This window comes from Ursus arctos, unplaced genomic scaffold (genome assembly GCF_023065955.2).
Source record: "Ursus arctos isolate Adak ecotype North America unplaced genomic scaffold, UrsArc2.0 scaffold_10, whole genome shotgun sequence".
Lineage (NCBI taxonomy): Eukaryota > Metazoa > Chordata > Mammalia > Carnivora > Ursidae > Ursus > Ursus arctos.
Genome location: NW_026622764.1, coordinates 61,076,192 through 61,092,924, shown reverse-complemented (window position 1 = coordinate 61,092,924; position 16,733 = coordinate 61,076,192). Strand labels below are relative to the sequence as shown.

The following is a 16,733-nucleotide window of genomic DNA, read 5'->3' as shown; positions in this document are numbered from 1 at the left end:
AAACTGCTTAAAGCAAAACTAATAACATGCATCAATGAATTTATATAACATGTAGAAGTAAAAAGATGATAAAAATATAAAGGAGATGAATAAATGAAAACATACTGTTGTAAGAATATGAGAAATGATACAATATCATTTGAAAGTAGATTCTGACAATGTAAAGAGGAGTATTGTAACTTCTAGTGTAACCAAAAATGAAACAAACGTATATGTAATAGCCAATAGAAAAAAGGTTAAATGCTATACAAATAGTCAATTCTAAAAGAGGCCTGAAAAAGAGGGAAATGGAACAAAACAAATGGGACAAATGGAAAGCAGCATGATGGTAGATTTAAACCCTGTCATAATTCAATGCTACATTAAATGTAAATGGTTTAAATACCCCAGTCAATATTCAATGATTGTCAGACTGAATAAAAAATATACAAGAGATAAGCTTTATATATAAAGACATAATTAAAAGTGAAAAGATGAAAAAAGATATTCCATTATAAACAGTAATTATAAGAAAGCTGAAGTAGCTATATTACTGTCAAAGTAGTCTTCAGAATAAGAAATATTACCAGAGATAAACTTTTAATGCTAAAAGGATATGTTTTTGTCAGGATGAGCTAAAAGTCAGTATATTTATATATACATGATTAATAGCAATATTTTGGAAATAGATTAAAAGGAAAATTGACAATAAAACAGAAATAGACAACTCCACCATCAAAGTTGAAAATTTTAAAACCCATCTCTCGGCAACTGATAGAACTAGACACACACAAAAAATAAAGATATAGATGATCTGAATAACACTATCAAGTTTACCAAATGGGTATTTATAGAACACTATGTACAACAACTGCAGGATACACATTCCTTTTAAGTGCACACTGAACAGACACTAAGACCACATGCTAAGCCATAAACCAAGTCTTAATAAATTTAATCAGTTTAGAATCATAACATATTTTCTCCTTATTAGAATTAAATTAGAAATAAAAATAATATATCTGAAAAATCATCAAATATTTGAAAATTAAATGTTACATTTGTAAATAACTTATGTCACAGAAAAAAAATCACAGAAGGAGTAAGAAAATACTAAGTAAAAATACAGGTCAAAATATATGAAATGTATTTAAAGCAGTGCTTAGAAATATAATTTTAAATGTGTATGTAAGGAAAGAAGAAAATCTAAAATTAATGGTCTGTGATTCCACCTTAAAAAGAAGTAGAAAAGCTAATTAAACCAAAGATCAGTGAAGAAAAATAAATGGAAATCAAGCAGAAAACAGACATTAATGAAATAAAAAGCTAGATTTTAGAAGTGGTCAATGAAATTTATAAACCTCTAGCTATACTGATCAAGAAAAAAACCCAAATTACCAATATCAGCAATGAAAGTAGTTTTATTACTACAGATCCTATAGACATTAAAAGAATAATAGGGGCGCCTGGGTGGCTCAGTCGTTAAGTGTCTGCCTTCGGCTCAGGGCATGATCCCGGCGTTCCGGGATCGAGCCCCACATCAGGCTTCTCCACTAGGAGTCTGCTTCTTCCTCTCCCACTCCCCCTGCTTGTGTTCCCTCTCTCGCTGGCTGTCTCTCTCTCTGTCTAATAAATAAATAAATCTTAAAAAAAAAAAGAATAATAAAGAAATACAAAAAACTTCATACCATAAGATTTGACCACTTAGATCAAGAGTTGGCAAAGCTTTCCTGTGAAGGGCCAGACAAATATTTTAGTCTTTCTGGGCCATGCGGTCTTTTCAAATACTCAACTCTGCTACTGTAGCATGAAAACAGACATGGACAATGTGTAAATGAATGGGTGTTGATGTGTTTAAACAAAACTTATAAAAATTACACAATCATGAATGTGGATGAATCTGAAAAAGATCATGCTAAGCACAGTAAGCAAGAAATAAAAGAATACATACTGTATGGTTTCATATATCTGAAATCCTAGAAAGGGCAAAAGTATAATGACAGAGAACAGATCAATGTTTGTCTGAAGCCGTGATGGGTGTTGGTGATTAACTATGAATGGTATGAGGCAACTCTTTTCATATAATGGAAAAACTCTATATCTGCATTTTGGTGGTAGTTTCATGGCTATTATATATCTGTCAAAACTCCTCAAACTGTACACTCAGAATGGGTGTGTTGTATTGAATGTAAATTAAACCTCAATAGATTTGATTAAAAAAACAAAAGATGAGAGAATGCAAGCAAAACAGAAGATGGGAAAATGGAGAATGAAAACAACAGAGACTTTCAGGTGGAGGTATGGTACGTGAGAGAATACCTGTTCGATAACCTTGACCCACCAGTACATTTGGTGAGTGAGAGAAAGTGATTAGGTGTAAAAAGAAGTTAGAAGAATGTGAACAGCTGTTGAATAGCAGATGCCAGGAAACACAAATGAGCAAATTCATTGCCAGCTGAAACCAGAGAGCAAGAATATTGAATGTCAGGTATTCTCATTTCCTTTAGTTTCTTTAGGCATGATTTGCAGCCTAGAGAAAGCAGCGAGTAGGCATTACTAAGGATTAGGGATTGCAGAGCACATACGGCTAGTAAGTACACAGTGTTAGGAAAAGCAGCGTAGATAGGGCTACATACTTAAAGGGGTAGGAGAGGTAAACCTTGGTTAATGAGGAAGAGGTTGAGCGTGTATGGAAGACATGAAAGGTGAAAGGTAAGAATGATTTGGACTAAGAAAAATTACTTTCTATGATTAGTTGATACATGATGCAACATGAGCTTTCCAAGTAGTATAATGGCAGGCAGGTAAGGCTTTTGAAAATAAAACGCTTCTACCAGGCCGACTTAGACAAAGTCCCTCTCCCTTCTGTAGGGAATAATCTCAGTGGACATCAAACTTATCAAGTTGTAGCTTTGACAGTAAAGTATTTCACATCCTCCGTAGTTAATGTATGGCTGTCGATGGCATATTTGTTCAAGAGTTACTCTGTGCCCAGTCTCTAAATGTGTTGTGGGCCTTACAGTCGGTAATGCAGGGCATGCTCTAAGTTATGACTCCTCAAGTCAGAAGACAAGTTCACTGCAGACAAAAAATGGACGAAAATGTCTTTAGCCTCCCAGGGCCTTAATAGGGCTGATGATGGATGATTTCCACCGAAGAAAAAGAGGACAAAGAGATTTCAGCTCATCAATAAAGCATCTGACTCCTCAAGAAAGGGCTGGAGATTAAATTTAAAGTCAATCTTAAATTAATTTGAAAAATGCACACAAAGCTCGTTACCTGCACCAATTGGATATGTCAGACCTATAAGTATCTATGTGGAAACAACAGCTTATAATTAATAAAACAAAAGCAAAAAAACACTTCTTTCCCGGCTAGAAGCATAGAAAAGGCAAGTTTGAAACAAAAGAGTTGTCAAAAGGGGCATTTGACATGACATCAGCTATCAAGATCATGAGTGTAATTTTTTAATAGCTTTTGAAAACTATCTTGAAGACTCCCCTCTTGGACTGACCTCTCCCCGTTCAATTCTTAAAGTATTTATTGTTTATCAGTTTTGTACCTAAATATGTCTTATTCTCAGTTGCTTCTATATATCTTGACCTCCATTAAGCTTGCAAAGTAATAAAGGAATTTTGATATCTTTTGTAATGCCTCGCCCAGTGCTATGCACATAATAAATGCTCAATTAATACAATCACACCTGGATTCCAAAATCCTTCAATGGTGGAGAATAGGAGAGCTGTAGGGCAGGATTTCCAGTATCAGATCTGAGTCAAGAACAGCAACGGCATATCAACGGGGAGTCTCTCACAGTGGCTGGCACAGGCACAGGAAGGAGGAAGGTGCTCTTCCTCCCAAACCTATTAATTGTAAGCTGTTGTTGCTCCTCTGTACCTTTGGATCTCATACTGTCAATGCATGTTGCATAAATTTCCCGTCTACACACAGATATAGAGCTGGAAATGCCCCATAGAGGGACGCCTGGGTGGTTCAGTTGGTTAAGTGTCTGACTCTTGGTTTCAGCTCAGGTCACGGTCTCAGGGTCCTGCCATTGAGCCCTGTATGGGCTCTACACTCAGTAGGGAGTCTGCGGGAGATTCTCTCTCAATTCTCCCTCTGCCCCTCCCCCTGCTCACACACTCTCTCTTTCTCTCTCTTAAATAAATAAATCTAAAAAAAAAAAAAAAAAAAAGGAAAAAAAAAAGAGAAAAGGAAATGCCCCAAAGGCACTTCTTCTAAATGAAAAGAATCCTTTGGAAATGGATACCTGCATATTTGGGGATACACCGGAAGTAAACATTTTCATTCTAACAATGTACATCCACAGAATAGTCCGATTGCCTCTGTGCAGGAAACAGCAACATGGTCTCAGAGAGTCCTTCACCTTAAAAGGAAGGAATTTGGAAAAAGAGTGAATGGCAGCCGTCTTTCCACCTCTACTTGCAGTGTGATCTCAGGGAAGTCACTCAAGCTCTCCGGACCCATCTCCTCTCCTAAACGTGATCACAACAATGATGCCTGCTTCATAAGATTGTCATGAGGATTCACTGACATACTGCACTTGAAGAACTTGGAACAGTGTGTGGCACAACACTATTGTTATTGTTATTGTTATTGTTATTGAAAAAGAAATTCAACAGATACAGCTATCGGGATAGTAGGAACTTTGTAGGACTCACAAAATTTGTAACTTTCTCGAATTCAGGTGAGTTGTAGGACCTTGAAAGAACCACAGGCCTCTTATTTGGAAGACCCCAGCACACATCATCTTTAAAAAAAAAAATATTTGAGAGAGTGAGCAAGAGATCAAGAGAGAAAGAGAGAGGGACGCCTGGGTGGCTCAGTCGTTAAGCATCTATCTGCCTTCAGCTCAGGGCGTGATCCAGAGTCCTAGGATCGAGCCCCGCATTGGGCTTCTTGCTCCGCTGGGAAGCCTGCTTCTTCCTCTCCCACTCCCCCTGCTTGTGTTCCCTCTCTCACTGTGTCTCTCTCTGTCAAATAAATAAATAAAATCTTGAAAAAAAAAGAGAGAGAGAGAGAGAGAGAACAAGCTGAGGGGAGGGGCAGAAGGAGAGGGAGAAACAGACTCCGTGCTGAGCAGGGAGACCCATGCAGGCTTGATCCCAGAACCCCCAGATCATGACCTGAGGTGAAGATAGACGCTTACCCAACTGAGCCACCCAGGCGCCCCAACACAGATGATCTTAAAATAAATCACAGTCATATTCTCAAGTAAATGACATTGTTAAAACATTTTTGAAAATATGTGTAATTTTACTACTGACATCTATTCTTATTCTGAACTTTTTTTTTAGTTCTGAAACATTTTTCAAATGATTGCTGCTCTGTATTGAGTGCTTAATGCCCACCAGATACTGCCCTAAGAGCATTACATGCCTTAACTTATTTAATCGTCACAATAACCACAAGATAGCTACCTCTATTGCCTCCATTTTGCAGGTGAGAAAAACCAAGGCACAGAGAGCCTAAGCAACTTCCCATGATGGCATAGCTAGCCAGGAGCAGAGCTCACGTAACGGCCCAACGTGACATGACCAGTGACGAGCAGAGCTTGAGCTATTGCCCGAGATGGCACATCTAGTAAGGACAGAGCTCAAGTACTTGACGAAGACGACAAATTTAGGAAGGGGTAGAGCTAAAGGAACTTGTCTAATATGGCACAACTGAAAACTGGCAGACCTCAAGTAACTTCCCAAGATGGCACAGCCAGTAAGGGGCAGGGATTAAGTACTTTCCCCAGGTCGCACAGCCTGTGAGGGCTGGAGAACACAGGGGGTCTAGCACCACGCTCTCACTCTTTCTACTCTAGGATTCGCCAGGCTCAGCTGGTTTGAGGCTCTGTGCAGTGTCTCCTGACAGATAAAATAGCCTTCTCCATTTTACACGTGTTTTCTCTCTCATGTCTTCAAAGTGGGTCATATAAGACAAAAAGTTTCTTTTCTTGCCTTTGGGAGACAAGGGAAGGGGAGCATTGAAAAGCCTGCCTCCCACTGCACCACCAGTCTAGAATTAAGAAGCCCTAAGGCTAGAATGTTGGCTTTTGAGAAGAATGGAAAGGCTGCTGAGACTTGAGGCTGGAGAGAAGGAAGAGGTGAGGTTAGGATTAGGAGGAGGCAAGACGGCCACTTGGCTTGGACATAAAATTTAAGGTTCACCAAAACTCTCCATAAACAAGATAAGTAATATTTTAAGAAAATGTTTTTGAAAATTATAAAAGGCAGAAAAAGAAGCCCATGAAGAAGAAAATATCAATCTTCTAATTAAAGACAGGATCTGACGAGGCCGCTATTAGGTGAAGCAATTGAGGCCAAGCCATGCAAGATGAGTGCTAGAAATACTGTATTTACATATTTCTTTATCTTGATTACTGTGCTTTTGGAAACCCCTTAAATTTTATGCCTGAGCTGAGTGCCTCACACACCTCATCCTAATCCCGATTTTGGGAAGAAGGGAAGGGCTGGGGGACCAATTGGAGCCTGAGGAATAATCCTGGGGTCACACACGAGAAAAAGAGGACACGAAGCCTCACTAAGAACATCTCATACCAAGTTTCTTTTCACACGTTCTTTCCTCTACTCTTGACGGCTACCCTTCAAGGCAGCTGTTAGCATTATCACTTATGTAACGAAGCTGAATGCCAAAGTTATACACGAATAGAAAGTGCCCAGGCCGGGTTTCAAGATCTACCTGCCTCTAGGGCCTGGTTATTCCCATTACTGACCAGTATGTGCCCAAGAAGCAGATTCTTGACATTTTTTTTTTTTCATCTTTTAGGTCATAAGCTAGTCTGCCACACGAAGACAGAACTCCTTGAGAAATTTCACAGACTTGACTCCTCTTGAAGCTGCCTGAAATTTTAAACCATAACCTTCCTCTGCTGGTACTCTTGAAAAAATCACAGTTCCTCCTGAGTCCCTCCTGTATTACATCTAGTAAGAAGCTTCAGACATAAGAGTGTTGATGGAATGCACCCTTTTCATATTGGTGCTCCGTTTTCTGGGCCCCAGCAGAGTTGGAACAGAAACGATCAGTTAAGTGAATTCAGTGACAATTTACACTTGTGTTGTAAATCCAGCCCATTATTTATGATAATCCAATTTTGGGTGCAGCGGAAAGAGAGTGGGCTTGGAGTCTGAAATGAAATCGACTGCCGATATGTTACTTGGAATCATTTATTGAAATCTCTCTGGGGTTTCCGTTTCCTTTTGTATAAAATAATAGGGTTTTTTTTCCCATGAAAATAAGATTATATGAAATCCTGCCTTCCGTAAAGTCGACATGACCCAGTGATGAAGAACCTAGGTTGTGATTTCTACTTGCACATCAGGAATCCAGGGTCAGTCAATACTTTTACCCATTGCCAAATATAATTAAGGCATAGGGCTCTCCTTGATCTAAAAAAATAATTAAGCCTATTAATAAACAACTCCACATAGGTCTGGCTCCACTGGTACATCATTATCACTGTCTGCTGTACCCATTTTTGGCATCTACACAGCTTGGGCTCCCGTCCATAAATAGACAGCTATTACAAATGCGTTATTGTCATCTTGTTGGTACAAATTCTATTGTGAACAATAACCATTTATTATCTTAAAAAATCACCTTTTGGCTTCTGTAAACTAATATTCTATGAATTCATATGCTGATCATAGTCTTTCAGGCAGAAATTAATCAAATACATTTTTGTGCCCCATTAGATTTTGGGCATAACTCCACTGTATTTAATCTTTGTATGCTCAATGGCAGGTACAATGCCTGGCTTGTAATAGGTTTCTCAAGAGACAATATTGATCCTTGATGAAAATCACAAACAAAATTTTTGTTTGTTTCATCCTTGGATAAATAAATACTCTAAACACTAAGCTTTCCAGAGTCTGCTATACCCCTTAGCAAATGACCCATGAATCAGAGCATCGGTTCGAAAAGTAAAGATTTGGGGATAAAAGGTCCTGGTGATTGATATGGTCAAGCTTTTCATTTATTAGAACTAATTTAGATCAAAGGCTAATTCTTGCCATTTAGCTTCATTTTCTAATATTTGGGCATTTGCTACTTTAGAGAGACCTTCTTTGAAGAAATACATTCAATCACAAATACATGTAGATTAGGTATTGTTTCAGGTACCAATGACTCAAAAATGTCTAGGATATTGTCTCTGTCTTTAAGGATATCAAAGGCTAATGGGTAGCACAGACATATAAGCAAAAATTAAATGCAGTGTGAATGCAATGATGGAAACATGTCCAAAGAAGAATATGGATATAAACGGGAAGTGATGTGCTCTGATTTTCTGAGTCTAGAATTATTTAACAATGAAGCTTAAAAATAGTCTAAATGATGAGTAGGAGTTTTCTGGGTAGAAGAAGAGGAGAAAGATATTCCAGAACCAGGGAAAGCATCTGCAAATATATAGAGATACAAAATAGCATGAAAGCCTCAGGAAGTTATAAATAGGTTGGTGTTGTTGGAACAAAGGATTTTTGGGGAGGGTGGGTGATTACACAGAGAATTAAGTCAGGGGCCAGGTTATAGGGAACACTCTGTACCAGCTAAGTTTTGATTTGATTCTATCTCAACAGTCTTGAGAGATACAGGGTACCACTTGTCTCATGTTCCTATTGGTATGAGTGGCTCATCCCAGAATGATTAATCTCATTTTGCCCATGTGATTTTGGGTTGGTTTCTTCCTCTGAGAATTTTAAACTTGGCTGTTCATTAGAGTATTCTGGTGGTAGCTTTCAAAAAATACATATTTCTTGGGCTGCCTGGGTGGCTCAGTTGGTTGAGCGTCTGGCTCTTGATTTCAGCTCAGGTCATGATCTCAGGGTCCTGAGGTCAAGCCCCACATCAGGTTCCATGCTCAGCGTGGAGTTTGCTTGAGATTCTCTCTCTCCTTCTGCCCCTTCCCCTGGTCACGTTTTCTCTCTCTCCCTATCTCTCAAATAAATACATAAATAAATAATATCTTTAAAAAAACATATTTCTCCTTCTCCTCCATGCTATCCCTCAAATTAATTTAATGAATACAATCCAACAGTGATCCCTGAACGCATGTTTAGGGACTGTTGACGTGGGAAGACATTGACAGGTATGCAACAGTAGTATGACATCAAGGTAAAATTTACTGTTCTGGGAAGGTCACAGTGGTTACCTTGGGGAGGATATGTGGGAAGGAAGATAAAGGGCACGGATGACCAACGGCTGGGATTCTCCAAGTCGTTGAAGTAATAGAACTCAGATATGAAGAGGATCTTAGGCAATTGGTGTTGGTTCACAACCTTGGAAGTCCTGGGTATAATCTAAAACTGGCCCCTGTACATGGAAGGCAAGGAGAGACCAAAGAAAGAGACCACTCCAGACTGGTACATGGCAGTTTTAATCAGCAAGGGAACTGACATATGAAGCTTGTCTTGGGTGGCTGCAAAATGAGTAGATCTCTGTAACTGACCCTCAGAATCTTAAAGAATTTATATAGAGGTCTTAATGGGGTTCAGCCCAGGTGGTCTCAGTAACACAGGACTCTCTCAAGGCTGCGTCCCCGCGGCAGCTCCCTGTATCAGACTGGTGGGCAGAATGTATATTCTAAGGATGGGAGAGGAAGTGAGGAGCCTCCAATTGCCCAGGTTCAGCTCACGGAACCAGCAGTTGGCATGTCCTCTCAATGACCTCCTCCAGTAGTTTGGTATAAAAGAGGAAATAGAGATGAGCAATCTTATGACCTTAGAATCTATGGCACTGGGATTCCCTGCAACTGTGTGAGGTGAGGGAGGGACACTAAGGAGTTAAGAATGACTCCAGATTTCTGGCTTAGGGTTTTTGGAAAAGGAAACTAAAGAATCTCAACAGATTCTGAGGAAAAAGCAAAGAACTTAATTTGGGACATGGCTTGAAGTTGAGATGCTTGTGGTATATTTAACATTAGATTTCTTACAGGCAGTTGGACATCCCAGCCTGGAGCTCTGGAAAAAGGTCTGGGCTGAGATGGGGATTTGGGAGACATCTTTGCTTAGGCAGAAGTGGAAAATAAGCCAACAGGTGAGATCACTCAGAGTGGAAGGAGTAATAGAAGACTGAGAATTAAAGTCTCCAGCCAACCAGTTTTAAGAGGAGATTAAGAGAGAAGAGTTAGCTAAGGACACTGAGAGGAAGCAACCAGAAGAATGGGAGGAAACCCAGGGGAGAATAATGTGTCGGAAGTTACAGCAGCAGAAGAATAATTTTGAGAAGACGATGTGGTCAGCACTTAAAACATGTTAGAGACAGGTCAAACAATGACATGACCATTGGGTTGAGCCAAGAGGAGGTTCTCAGTAACTGGAAACAGCAATTTCAGTTAAGCAATTAGGAAAAATTGGAACCAATTTGCTGTGGGTTGAGAAACCAATTGGAGGTAAAGATGGAGAGATGAAGAGGGTAATTTTTCAAGAAGCTTGCCTGAGAAGTGTAAGGGAGAAATAGAGCAGTAGCTAACTGGGAAGGATCCAGGATTTAATGCATTTATGTGTCTGGTTTTAAGATTGGAGAGAACTGTAAATATTTGCTGAGGAGAGATTAGAATTTAAAAATTGGAAAGAAGGCATAGTTGACACAGGAAGGGATGGGAGACCACAGATTGGGCAGTGGTGTTTGCCCTAGTTTTTCTTATGCTTTGCGCTCCTTCCACCAAATTGGGAAAGTAAGAGACAGCATACCATAAAGGAAGGGGAAAACATTCATTTCTCCCCTGCCTCCCTACCCATAACTCCCACCTCATTCTCTACAATGAGCCCATGCCCCTTGCACTATCTCAAGATTTTGAAGAAATGTACATTTGTAGGCACAGAGATTTTGTGGCAGAAAACTGTTATAAATAAAAAATATAGGTTAAGCATCTGCTTTTGGCTCAGGTCATAATCTCAGGGTCCTGGGATTGAGCCCGGTGTCAGGCTCCCTGCTCTGCAAGGAGTCTGCTTCTCCCTCTCCTTCTACCCCTCCCCCCATATGCATGGTCTCTCTCTCTCAAATAAACAAAAAAATCTTTTAAAAAAGTGTAGTGATGAGTAGTATAAATCTCTCTTTCACACCACATGAAGCTGAATTGACCTGATGTCGAACACAGGGTAGAATTGAAGCTAATGTTAACTCAGTTACATGAAAATGCAGCCTCAGGATTTTTGTTGTATTACAGAATTGGTGATACTCAGTTCCCCAAACATTATAGGTCTTCCTGTGATCCCTGTGAGTATTAATTTTGGTACTTCAGAAGGCAGGGGGAGGGGAGAGTCTATCCCTGTACTGTCAGTTTATTGGTCAAGTGGGGCTGAAAAGATTAATATTTGGTCCAATTCTTCATCTTTCTCTCATTTTTTTAGTGAAGGGACAGATTACTATGGAAATAAATGTGCTTTCGCTGCGTGGAAGTTTTATTTTGTGTGCTTGCAGAGCCTGACGAGGGCACTACGCATTTAGGGTTTCATAAACAATTAAATAACACCCTTCCTTAGTGTAAAATTATTCAGAAACACCTCTGTTGGTATCACTTTGGGGGCTGTAAAGGCAGTCACACAAAGCATGGAAAACATAAATAGTGCATAAAAATAGAAACCATGCATCACAGGAAGTCAAAATGTAACCTCAAAGGGAGCAACAGGAAAAGAGGGTATTTGGACCCAACAGACCTAGATTGAGATTGTAACTGTGATATCTGCTAACTGTGTCCCTTAGCTCTGGAAATCTCCCCTGTTAAATGATGCGAGGCCCCTTTGGTTGGACAGGAATTTCTATAGAAACTATATTATGTGGTTTTTATAGCCAGCTCCTGAGTTATCAGAAACACAGAGTGAAAGAAAAATCTATTTTTCTCAGATCTTCCAAGTGGCCAGAATTAAGTTGTCCGTCACTTTATACCCTAGAGATTAGTACAGAGAGAGGCATGGGGAAAAGTAACTTCTTACTGACTATAAGAGTATTGGCCAGTGGAGCGCCAACACCACCAGGCTATCGATACAAGAGGGCACCATGTTGGGGGAGAGTTTTCTTGCCTTCAAGCTGCTGTGATTGAATACTTCAGTCTGTCTTTTTCCACAGCCCTGTTGACCGAAGAGATATACGGTTCCACAATCACAAGCCTGTATTGACCAGAAGATGAGCCTATGCCTGAGAAACGGAATATTCATCTTTGAAGACCAAAATATTGTAGAGAGTGAACCAAAAGCGGAAATGCAGAGGGGCTAAAAAGGCGCTTCTTAATACTTGCTCTGCCATAAACATGCATTGTTTTTTTCTTTCATATCTGCTGTACTCTACTCATTTTTTCATTCCTAATCTTGCTTATCTGCACTTTCCTTCTTTTTTGAAAAAAATCCATATTGCTAGACTAATCCATTTTTCTTTCCAAAGAACCTATGTTTGCCTTTATTGATTTTTTTCTCTAATACCTTGATTTTCTTTCGTGCCTTACTCTTTCTTACTGTTCTCTTTGGGTTTATTCTGTTCTTTTTCTAACTTCTGAAGTGTATGCTTGGCTCATTATTTTAAAGTCTTTTTCTCTTGCATAATGCTATGGTGTCCCTCTAAATGCCACTTTTGTTGGGCCATTTAAGTTCTCATATGTAGGCTCTTCATTATAATTCCGGTCCAAGTACTTTCTTATTTCCATAATGACTCTTCTTTGAAGTCTGTTCTTAAGTTTACAATTATGGGGAATTTTATTCATCTTTGTGCTACTGATTTTGAACTTAATTGCATAACTGACAGAGAAAGCAGTATGTGTGACATAGATGATCTGGAATATTGAGACTTGAATTGTAGCGAAGTATACAGTCGATCTTGTAAAAGCTCCATTTATTCTGGAAAAGAAATGAGTATTTTCTAACTATTGTCATTAGATAAAGCTTGCTATTTGTATTATCTGTAGTAGACATTTCTTTGATCTCCCTGAGCTCTTAATTGAGACAAATGAATTTGTTAATTTTCCTGGAAGCTTTATCAGTCTTTGCTTGATATTTTCTTATATCCTTTTTTGAATACCACCACAAAACCTCAGGGGCACTGAAGAGCATAAGCCTTCGTGTAATTGGTTTATATTCATTGGATGTATCCTTAGGTGGATTTGATTAACTTGAATATCTTCGTCCTCTCTCACTTTTCCAGCCTCTTAAGTCTGAGATTTGTTTAATGCCTTGTTACTTTTATGGTTCCATTGCAGTTACAATGCCCAGGGCAAAGTTTTATTAAAGGAGGAAGGAGCTGCTTCCAGGAAATTTCAAGCCACTGCGAGTGTTGATGGTGCCTGCTTGTCTGACAGTTTCCTTTTAAAGTTTACATTTCCATTTAGCGGGTGACTTCGGCACCATCCGCACACCTTCTCACACAGTTTATACTAGTCAAAAAAAAAAAAAAAAAAAAAAGAAAAGAAAGAAAGAAAAAGAAAGAAAAAAAGAAAAAGAAAAAGAAAGAGAGAGAGTCCCGGCCAGCCCATGGTGAGTTGAATTTAATAAATTCTTCTAGTCATGACCTACTGGTCCTTTTGCTTTTCCTGTTTCCCCTTCTTTCTTAATCCCCTTTATCACCTCAGTGAGGTCGCTGGGTCACTGGTGCCTGTTTTAGCAGTTAATATTTTGGAAATAATTTTAGCTTTAAAGAATTGCAAAAACAGGATAGAGTTCCCATACGCCTGTCACACTTCTATTAGCATCTTTCCTCACCACAGGATATTGATCAAAACAAAGGAATTAGGGGCACCTGGGTAGCACAGCGGTTAAGCATCTGCCTTCAGCTCAGGGCGTGATCCCGGCGTTATGGGATCGAGCCCCACATCAGGCTCTTCCGCTATGAGCCTGCTTCTTCCTCTCCCACTCCCCCTGCTTCTTCCTCTCCCACTCCCCCTGCTTGTGTTCCCTCTCTCGCTGGCTGTCTCTCTCTGTCGAATAAATAAATAAAATAAAAAAAAAAACAAAGAAATTAACCTTGTTACGATGCTGTTGATTAAAATTAGTAAAATAAAGTAGAACACTTCTCACCTTTCACCAGGTTTCCAATTAGTGAATTTTTTCTATTCTAGGATCTAATGCAGGACCTCCACCACATGAACCTGACTCCCTTGTCTCCTCAGTCTGAGACAGTGCCCCGTTCTTCCTTGTCTCTCTTGACCTTGATACTTTCCAAGAGTAGTGCTCCGTTATTTTCTAGAATGTCCCTCACCTTGGATTTGTTTGATGTCTTCTCATGATTATGCTGAAGTCCTGGGTCATTGGGAAGGATACTGCAGAAGTGCTATGAGTCCCCAAATGCAGCCTACCAGGGGTACAGGATGTCAATATCGAGGCATCACTCCCGATGTTGACCACTATCACTTGGCTAAGATGATGTCTTCCAGGAAGCTCCGCTGTAAATTTACTATTTCCCTTTGCAATTATTACGTATTTGGGGACAGACACTCTGAAACTATGCAAATATCCTATTTGGACTTGAACTTTTGTGTCAGGCTATTCAAGACCTGGTCTTCAGTGGGCATGAGACTCAAGCCCCTTAAGTCACTGAAACGTCCACCTTCCTCAAAAGAGAGGTCTTTCCGAGTCATCTTACAGGCTTGCCTCGAAGGTTTGCAATTTCCTTTTCGTTTGCCACCCCCCCCAGGAATTGTTCTTACTGTTTTATAAGCTTAGTGAATATACCTAAAAAAATGCTTGTTACATTTATCTAGCATTTCATCGTGTTTTGTAATGAAAGACTGTTTTTTCAGGTGAATGTGACAACATGATGCTGAAAATGATTGCTGCTTCCACCACCCTGTGTACGTTGACATCCACAGACATCTATATTCTGAAGGCCATCCTTATGATGCCTGCATTTTCTGAGTCAGAAGTAGACTCCCAATCTGAAAAAAAGACTTTTCTTGATTTGTGATTTTTTTTTTTATGTGAAGAGGTCTACAATTGTGTACAAATCAAATTATGTTCTGTTTAGTCAAACTTTGAATCATATATTTTGGAAAGAATAAAACTACGTAAAATTGAAACAAGCACAGAAAATCCTGGACATATGTTTTCTGCACCTACGGCTCATTAGTCATGTTGCTCATCTTCTCCTTTTCTGTTCAGGGCACATGATTTCCTACGACACCGTAGCATCTGTATTTGATAATGAGGATGATGATATGAGGAAATAACTACTATTTCTAAACTGTGGATAGATATACAGGTATACTTAACAAAATAGTTCTTCACATTGCTTGAAAAATTGGTTCTATCATCTCGTATTGCCATCTTATTACATTGCCAATGTCTGACTCCTGCGCTGATACATTTTCACCAGCATGTTTCTTTCTATAGTTTTTTTTTTTTCAATTTTTTGACTGCTGCCATCTGTCATTATAACTCATCTTCTGCGCTGAGTGACTTTGCATATGATGATTACCAGTTTCCTAGCCACTTGGACCTCCCAGTTCTTCATGAAAGAGGAGGATCTCACGATTTTGGTACCTGACTCATCTAAGTTTCCTGCTGAGATGAAAACCTGACATGGAAAGTCAAGTGATTTCTGTTGAGGCTGGGGTAGAGGTTGAGCTATGCACGTGTGTGTGTGTGTGCGTGTGTGTGTGTGTGTGTGTGTGTATGTATGCGTGTGTGCTCATTTGGAGAGGACAGGCTAAGTCTCATTGTTCAGTAAAGCAGGGAACAGATGGCACTGTCAGTTCTAGGCACAGCACAATCACACACCATATGAGCATTCCCGAACTGGGCTGCATCTGCAAACCCAAGCTGCCAGCAATCCCTCTGATATTTAAATCCCCAGAGCGCCAAGAGACCATATTGCGCTGCATTCCTTTGAACAATAAAAATTGCTTAACTTTCTGCCTTCCCTCCACATTCCTTCCCACTCCCTGCTCCCTGGGGCAAGTTGGAGCTGAGCTTCAAACTTAAGTTTTATGAAATCAAGTCTTAGTCGTTTGTTCTCTAGGGCAAGGAGATAGTGACACATGGTGGTGTTGGAAATAAATGAGTGAGACTCAGCCCAATAAATGTGAAAATTATTTATTCACTGAATAAGTGTATGAAAATCTCCCTGTATGGGCAAAAGCCTATATGGAATAGATAATGATACTTAAAAAAAAAAAAAAAGAAAGAAAGAAAAAAAGAGAAAGAAAAGGTACAGCTCAAGCTGGTAATAAATCAGAGGAGATAAGATACACAGTGTGTCCAAAATACAAGTTGGAACTTAGAAAATATAAAGTGAAAAAGAGTTTAAATGAATGACATTACTGCTAATTGAGAGGATAAACATGATGGAGTTAGTAGTAGCATTTGAATTGGACTTTGAGAGGTGAGTTTTAAGTTGGAAGATAAGAGGGTTGTAATTCATTAGTGATAACAATGAAAATTACCTATATAGTACTCAGGTAATTCCTATTTCCATCACTAATCTTTCAGCCCATTAAATTAAAATGAGAAAAAAATATATATAGTCTTGGGATTTGGCCATTTTCTTCTTGTTGAAGAATTCCCTTTGCAACAATTTCCCCTCCTGAAAACTTTCAGTTCAATTGGAACCCGCACACTGCTTCTTGATGTAAAGTGGAACTACCAGTTTGGAAAAGTAAAGCTAACTGCGGGCATATCCTATGATCCAATAATCCACTCCCATATATATTCATCAAAAGGCACTTTTTAGAATATTTATAGCTGCACTATTAAGTCCCAAACTGGAAAGTTACCCAAATGCCCATTGACACTAATATTGATAACTAC

The 16,733-nt window shown here is 39.3% G+C and overlaps 1 long non-coding RNA gene across 1 annotated transcript; it reads left to right on the top strand.

Annotated features, from left to right (window-relative positions):
* The first annotated feature begins 4,198 nt into the window (after positions 1-4,198).
* On the top strand, positions 4,199-14,976 carry LOC125281805 (uncharacterized). The gene is made up of 3 exons (XR_007188927.2): positions 4,199-5,442; positions 6,778-13,466; positions 14,729-14,976. It is a non-coding gene; the product is annotated as an uncharacterized LOC125281805 (long non-coding RNA).
* Positions 14,977-16,733: the final 1,757 nt, after the last annotated feature.